Here is an 8,437-nt window from a genome sequence, read left to right as displayed (position 1 = left end):
CTTCAGCGTCGCCGACAGAGTGCGCTTGCGCCGATTACGTCATCGCGACAGCGACGGGCTCGTGGGTGGAGCACGCCGGCGGGAGGCGGGGCGCGGGCTCGGCTGAGGGGGCGGGGCGGCGTGCGGTGAGGGCGGGGTCACGTGCAGCCAGCCGCTGGTTGGGGACGCGCGCGGGCAGGGAGCGGCGGAGAGTGGTGGTCTGCCTGCCGACCAGGTCCCGGGTGAACAGCTCGGGGCTGGCTGAGTCCGCGTGCCGGCAGGTAGGAAGGGAAGGCTGGGCTCGTGGGGGCGGGCTGGGGCCCTGGCGAAGCCGGGCACGGCGGGGAGTGGGGAGGGCGGCGACGGGGCGCGGCCCCTGACTGACCCGCTGACCCGCCGCTGGGCGTGAGGTGAGGGCCTCTCTCGCAGCCTCGGCAGCCCTACTCTTCTTTCCCGGTTGCCACTCTTCTCTAGTTACAATCCAAGGCCTAAAGGGCACCTGCCGGTACCATTAGCCCGGGCGCGGTGGTCACGGCAAGACGATGAAAATGAGGAGGAAACAGTCTCCTCGTTTAAATCCGAACCTTTCAGAAGGCAGCGTCTAGCTGTGACCCGAGAGGTTGAATAGATTGAATGCTGATAGGTCCTCCAAGCCCGGTAATTGTCATATTAAAGTGAAAGACCCAGAGTAAAGTAAAATTACTCTCTTCCCCAAATTCGGATCTGTGGTCTAATAGAGCTGTCTCTTTCTCCAATTGGCTTTACCAATGGAGAAATGAGGTTCTTGCTTTCTGTTCCTTAGATGAAATTGTACTTCTCTAATTGTGTGTTGATGTGATTTACGAACCTAGCTCTTCCATTTATTTCCCTCTTCCTGTGCTTCAAATCTTTCCCGTCCGGTTGGTTTCCATGTTGTTGTGCATGCTCGCTCCCTCTCTCTTTAATCTGACCCAGGTATAGTTCTTCTCAAGTATATTTTCTTTTTTTCCTTCTTGAATGCATTCTCCTCCTTGACGGTCTCATCAGTTCCATCACATCAAACCTCCATGCTTGTGCTCCAGGTGCTGGCCTGATGCCTGCACATTAATGACCTGTGAGAACTCTAAACACCGCCTCTCAAACTGAACTAGTTCTCACTCCACCCTCACTTCAAAATCTGCTTTTCTTCCTGTATTTTTCCAAATCATCCAGATTTAAGACCTTATTTATTTATTCAACAGAGATTTTGCACAATTATGTATTGCACAGATCCTATTCTATACAATGGTGAACAAACAACTAATTATAGTGGGGGAGAGGGACACTAAAAATCAGTTAACAAGAAGGGGTAACTGATGTGAAGTTATAAAGAATGACTGGGAGGGCTTCTTTGGTTAGGAGGTCATCAGAAATGGCCTTCAGTTCAAGCAGATTTCTGAGTAAAACAGTAACTTCTACACACCAGCAATAACTAACTAGGAATTTTAATAATAAAAAAGATACTATTCATAACTGTATTAAAAACTGAAGGTATCTGGAAATAAATCAGACTAAAGCTGCATAGTCCTTTAAGGAGAAAATTATAATGCTCGACTGAAACACATAAAAGAAGACCCAGGTAAATGGAGAGATATACCATATTCAGGGATAGGAAGACTCAGTATCATAAAGATGTCAGTTTTCTCCAATTCTACAGATTCACTGCAATTCCAATTAAAATTGCTGTATAGTTTTTCATGGAACTTGACATGCTGAACCTAACATGTATATGAAAAGGCAAAGCACCCAGAATTGCTAACTCAATTTTGAAGAAAAATAAAGTCTCTTCCTCCCAGATATCAAAACAATATAAAGCCATGATAATTGAGACTACTGTCTTAATTACTGGTATTGGTTTAGGGACAGGTAAGTAGACTCATGGAACAGAATAGACAGCTTAGAAACACGTCCACATACATATGGAAGCTAAGTATAAGGTTAGCTTTGGTAAGCTTTGGTATTACAAAAGCACAGAGTATTCAATAAATGATGCTGAGATATGTGATATCCACATAGATTGAAGACAAATTAGATTCCTGCTTCACACCGTTCACAATAGTAATTTCCAAATGGATTGAAGACCTAAGTGTGAAAGACAGACATGAAAAATATTTACAAAAAAAAAGGAAATATAGGAGGCTATGTTGTCTCTAGGAAAGATTTCTTTTTTGTTTGTTTTATTTGGGTTAAATACACGTAACATAAGATTTACCATTTTAGCCACTTTTAGGTGTACAGTTCAGTGATATTCATGTTATCATGCAACCATTACTACTACCTATCTCCAGAACTTTTTCATCTCTCTGGGAAGGATTTTTTAAGCTACAAAAGCACTGTTGAGGATGCCATTGTAAATGAGAGATGATGGTGACTTGCACTAGAGTAGTAACAGTGAGGATGGAAAAAAGTGGCAGGATTTGGGTTATATTTTGATGGCAGAGAACAAGAATTGTGCATGGTTTGGATACGAGGCGAGGGGAAAACAAGGAATCAAGGCCAACATATGTGTTTTTTGCTTGAGCTCTGAGGTAGATCATTCACCATTTATCATAAAAAACCATTTACTATTTGTTTGGTGCTGATGAGGAGAATGAGAGGAGGAAGAGTTCAGGGAGAAAAAATAAAGAATTCTGTTTTGGACAGTTAAGTTTGAAAGGCCTGTTTTACATCCAAGTGGAAATGTTCCAGTAGCTGTTGGATACATGAGTCTGGAAAGATTGTGGCTGAAGGTACCACTTTGGGATCACTAGCATATAGATATTTAAAACTGTGATGTGTTAGAATTGGATTTGGTTTCATTACATAGAAAATATAATAATGGCTTAAATATGCATATGATTCTATAGGTAGGCAGGCCACGGATGGTATGGCAGCAGCTCTGTGATCATCAGGGATTCAGATTCCTCTGTCTTGCTGTTCTGCCATCCTTAGCATGCTACCTCATGATTGAGATGACTGCTTTAATTCCAAATGCCACCTGCTCATAGCAAGAGGGAAGCTTGATGGAAAGGCACATACTTTTCTCTTTAAGGACACTTCTCAGGTGTTGCATATGACACATCCACTTACAACCCATTAACCAGTTCTTAATCAGTGACACACTAACAAGAAGGAAAGATAGGTGATGTAGTCTTTATTCAGCTGTGTGCCCAGTGTTTTATAGAGTTACACATGTATCTGCACTATGAACCAGCAATTCCACTCCTAGATATTTACCCAAGAGAAATGAAAATATATGTCTACAAAATGACTTGTATCAGACTGCTTGTGGTAGGCAGAATACTGGCGCCCCAAAGATGTCCATTCCCAAATCCCTGGAACCTGTGAATATGTTACATTACAAGGAAAAGGGGACTTTGCAGATGGAATTAAGGTTACAGATTTTAGGGTAGGGAGATTATTTTAGATGTTCTAGGAGAGACTAATGTAATCACACAGACTCTTTAAAGTGGAAGAGGAAAGCAGAAGAGTCAAGAGATGTGGCAATGTGAGAAGGATAAGCTGCTGCTGGTTCTCAGATGTAAGGGGCTACCTGCAAAGACTAGAGGGAAGGCTCTGAGAGTGAAGGGTGGCACTCAGACAACAACTAGCAAGGAAACAAGGACCTCAGTCCTGCAGCTGCATAGAACTGAATTCTGCCAACAGCCTGAATGAGCCTGGAAGTGCAGTCTCCCTCAGAGCTTTCAATAAGTGATACAGCCCAGCTAACACCTTGGTTTCAGCCTATGAGTCTTAGATAAATTTAATCTAAAATGGTGTCTAGGAATCTGCGTTTTAATAATCTGCAGAAAATTTTAGGGTGACATTTAGAGAAACACTGGTTTATATGCTGATCTTCAATAACTTCATCCAAAACTATGGTTTCAATTAATAATATGTTCCGATGACATAAATCTATAATAGATGACATAAATCTATATCTATAGTGTAGACCTCTCTGCTGAGCCCACATAGCTTAATGGACATCTTTCATGAATATTTTACAAGAACCTTCATCTCAGCATGTTGAAATTGGGAATTTCCCTCAAATCCATTTCTCTTCTTGTATTTTTCTATTTTGGTAAATGTTATCCCTTATATACTAACTAATCCAAACCAGAAACTGAGAATCATAATTGCCTCTTCCCTTTTACCCATTCCTCTCCATCTCTCACCCAGTTGTTTATCAGATTCTTTTCTCTTATTATCTCCTTAAGTCTGTTCTTTCTTGATTATTCTCAGAGCCACTGCCTTAATTCAAGTACATGTTTCTCCTTGATTATTGTTAAAAGCCTCCCTATCGGTTCTCCCCGTCTCTACTTTAGCTCTCCTCCAACCTATTTTCAATCTTGTCAAGTTTTCTAAAAAAAGTTTTTTAATCTTATTATTCTCTTTCTTAAAGTTAATCTCCCGTCAGCTTCCATAACTCGGGGTAAGCTTCATACTCCTTAATTTAGCTAAAAAGGACTTTCATGATTGACTGGCCCCTGCCTTCAACACTCCTCTGTTAGTAATCAACAAAATGACTTGACATAAAATTAGTAAGGAAGAAAACACCTGGAAAGCACCATCAACTAATAGTCATTTGTAGGTCACTCTACCCAGCAACAACAGAATATACATTCTTTTCAAGTGAGTATGGAATATTCATCAAGAGAGACCATATTCTGTATCATAAAGCAAGCCAAGATTTAAAAGAATTGAAAGTATACAAAGCCTGTTCTCCAACCACAATGGAATTAAACTAAAAATCAATAACAAAGATACCTGGAAATTCCCAAATATTTGGACATTAAGATACTTCTAAATATCCCATGGGTCAAAGAGGAAGTCACAGTGCAATTAGAAAATATTTTTAATTGAATGAAAGAAAAAAAACAGCATATCAAAATGTGAAGGATGCAGTCAAATCAATACTTAGAGGGAAATTTTTGGCATTAAATATTTACATTAGGAAAAAGGAAATTTTAGATTAGTGATCTAAGCTTCAATTTTAAGAAGCTTGAGAAAAAAGAGCTATTTGAAATCAAAATAAGCACAAGGCAGAGACTATTAAGAGCACAAAGTAATGAAATTGATAATGGAAAAACAGGAGAGTAATTCAATGAAACTAAAACCTGGGTCTTTGAAAATATCAATGAAATTGAGAAATCTCTAGCTAGACTGGCAGAAAAAAAAGAGAGAAGAGACACGGATGTAGAGAACAAATGTATGGATACCAAGGGGGTGAAAGCAGAGGGGTTGGGGAGGTGGTGGGATGAATTGGGAGATATTGGGATTGATATATATACACTAATATATATAAAATAGATGACTAATAAGAACCTGCTGTATAGCACAGGGAACTCTACTTTGCTGTACAGTAGAAACTAACACAACATTGTAAAACAACTATACCCCAATTAAAAAAAAAAAGAAAATGGTGAGGAAAAAAAAGACACAAATTGTCAAAACTCAGGAATGAAAGAGAACATGTCACTTTAGACCCTAAGACCTTAAAAAGATAATGTGGGAATCCTACTTAAAACTTTTTAAGGAAGAAAGAATACATACATAAACTGGGTATACTACATACCCAGTATGTAGTATAAACATACTACATAAACTGTTCCAGAACATAAAAGAAGATGGAACACTTGCCTACTTATTTGATGAGACCAGCAATACCTTGATGTGAAAACCAAAGACATCAGAAGAAAACTAGATATTAGTATCTCTTGTGAACATAGACACAAAAAATATTAACAAAATACTAGCAGGGGCTTCCCTAGTGGCGCAGTGGTTAAGAATCCGCCTGCCAATGCAGGTGACATGGGTTTGAGCCCTGGTCCGGGAAGATTCCACATGCCGTGGAGCAACTAAGCCTGTGTGCCCCAACTACTGAGCCTGTGTTCTGGAGCCTGCGCTCTGGAGCCTGCGAGGCACAAGTACTGAAGCCTGCGTGCCTAGAGCCCATGCTCCGCAACAAGAGAAGCCACCGCAATAAGAAGACTGCGTACCACATGAAGAGTAGCCCCTGCTCACCGCAACTAGAGGAAGTCCGCGCACAGCAACAAAGACCCAATGTAGCCAAAAATTAAAAAAAAAAAAAATTAGCAAATCCAAAACAATATTTAAAAAGGATATTGTATTGTGACTTAGGTTTATTCTGGGAATATTAATTGGGGAAATGTATTATATTAACAGACTACAGAAACATCATATGTTCACCTTAATTAATGCACAAAATGCTTCTGACAAAATTCAGCAATTCGGGAATAGAAGGGAATGTCCTCAAAGAGAAAAAGGACAGCTACAAAGAGTCTACAGCTAACGTCATCCTTAATGGTGAAAGACTGAATACTTTTCTCCTAAGGTCAGGAACAATACAAGGATATTTGCTCTCACTATTTTTATTCAGCATTGTATTGTAGGTCCTAGCCTGTGAAGTAAAGCCAGGTAAAGAAATAGAAGGCATATTGGTTGGAAAGGAAGAAATTGAACTGTCTCTATTCACAGGCAACATAACTGTCTATGTAGAAAAATCCAAAACAATCTACAAATAAAGGTCCCAAAATTAATAAATGAGCTTAGCAAGGTCACAGGATACAAGGAAATACACAAAACTCAATCGTTTTTATATACTAGTAGTGAACAACTGGAAATTGAAATTAAAACCCAAATAATTATTTATAATTGTACTAAAAATCATAAAATACTTTGGTATAACTCTTTAAAAGTATATACAATATTTGTATGCTGGAAATTACCAAACATATGTGAAAAACATGATAGATGATTGAACAAATAGATAATCCATATTAATGGATTGGAAGACTCAATCGAAATTTCAGAAGAATTTTTTTGTAGAAATAGACAAGCTGATTCTAAAATTTATATGGAAGGGCAAACTGGAGTAGCAAACACAATTTTGAAAAAACACAACAGGGCTTCCCTGGTGGTGCATTGGTTGAGAATCTGCCTGCCAATGCAGGGGACACGGGTTCGAGCCCTGGTCTGGGAAGATCTCACATGTCGCGGAGCAACTAGGCCCATGAGCCACAACTACTGAGCCTGCATGTCTGGAGCCTGAGCTCCACAACAAGAGAGGCCGCAATAGTGAGAGGCCTGCACACCGCGATGAAGAGTGGCCCTCGCTTGCTGCAGCTAGAGAAAGCCCTCTCACAGAAATGAGGACCCAACACAACCAAAAATAAATAAATAAATTAATTAACAATACAAAACAAAAAAAAACAACAAAGTTCAAAGATACACATTACCTGATTTCAAGTCTACTGTAAATATACAGTAGTCAGGATGAATGTGGCATTGGAACAAAGATTGAGTCAACGTATAGATCAATGAAACAGTAATAGACATGTATACATGTGGTCAGTCAACTGATTTTTGGCAAAGATGCAAAGGCAATTAAATGGGGAAACAGTCCTTTCAACAAATGATTCTAGAACAATTGCATATGCATATGCAAAAAAAAGAACCCTAATCTATAACTTTCACTCTATACAAAAATCCACTCAGCATGGATCATAAACCTAAATGTAAAACCTAAAACTGTTAATCTCCTAGAGAAAAGTATAGGAGAATAACTTGGTGACCTTGGATGAAGGAAAGATTTCTTTTATGACACACCAAAATCATGATCCATAAAGTTAAAAGTTGATTAATTTGACTTCATCAAAATTGAGAACTTTTGCTCTTTGAAAACACATTTAAGAGAATGAAAAGACAAGCTGTAGGCTGGAAGAACATATTTACAAATCACATGTCTAACAAAGACCTTTTATCCAGAGTATATATAAAATACTCCCAAAACTCAATAAATAGGAAACAAACAACCTTATTAAAAATGGTCAGGGACTTCCCTGGCGGTCCAGTGGTTAAGACTCTGCACTTCCACTGCAGAGGGCAAGGGTTTGATCCCTAGTCGGGGAACTAAGATCCCGCATTCCATGTGGTGCAGCCAAAAAAAAGGGGCAAACATTTTTTTACAGACTCTTCACCAAAGAATAAATAGAGATGGCAGATAAACCCATGAAAAGATGCTCAACATCACTGGTCATTAAGAAAAATGAAAGTGGGACTTCCCTGGTGGTCCCGTGGTTAGGACTTTGCCTTCTGTTGCAGGAGGTACAAGTTCAGTCCCTGGTTGGGGAGCTAAGATCCCACATGCCTCGTGGCCGAAAAACCAAAAACATAAAATAGCAGTATTGTAATAAATTCAGTAGAGACTTTAAAAATGGTCCACATAAAAAAATATATCTTACAGAAATGCAAGTTAAAACCATAATGAGATATTATTATACACCTATTAGAATGCATAAAATTAAAGTGACTGACCCTGTCAAGTGTGAATGAAGATGCAGTACAACTGGATCTCTAATAATTACTGTTGGTAATACAAAATGGTACATCCATTTTGGAAAAGTTTCTTATAAAATTAAAATACATTTACCTTATGACT

General features: G+C 39.3%; 1 protein-coding gene across 1 annotated transcript in view; it reads left to right on the top strand.

Moving 5' to 3' along the window:
• Positions 1 to 125: 125 nt before the first annotated feature.
• Positions 126 to 8,437, top strand: part of SERAC1 (serine active site containing 1) — an 86,216-nt gene continuing 77,904 nt past the window's right edge. The window contains exon 1 of the mRNA XM_019951783.3: positions 126 to 260. The gene's annotated coding sequence lies outside the window, so the exon portion shown is untranslated. The remainder of the gene's footprint in view (positions 261 to 8,437) is intronic.

This window comes from Tursiops truncatus, chromosome 12 (assembly GCF_011762595.2).
Source record: "Tursiops truncatus isolate mTurTru1 chromosome 12, mTurTru1.mat.Y, whole genome shotgun sequence".
Lineage (NCBI taxonomy): Eukaryota > Metazoa > Chordata > Mammalia > Artiodactyla > Delphinidae > Tursiops > Tursiops truncatus.
The sequence above is the reverse complement of the archived record's forward strand: the minus strand, read 5'-3'. Positions and strand labels throughout refer to the sequence as shown.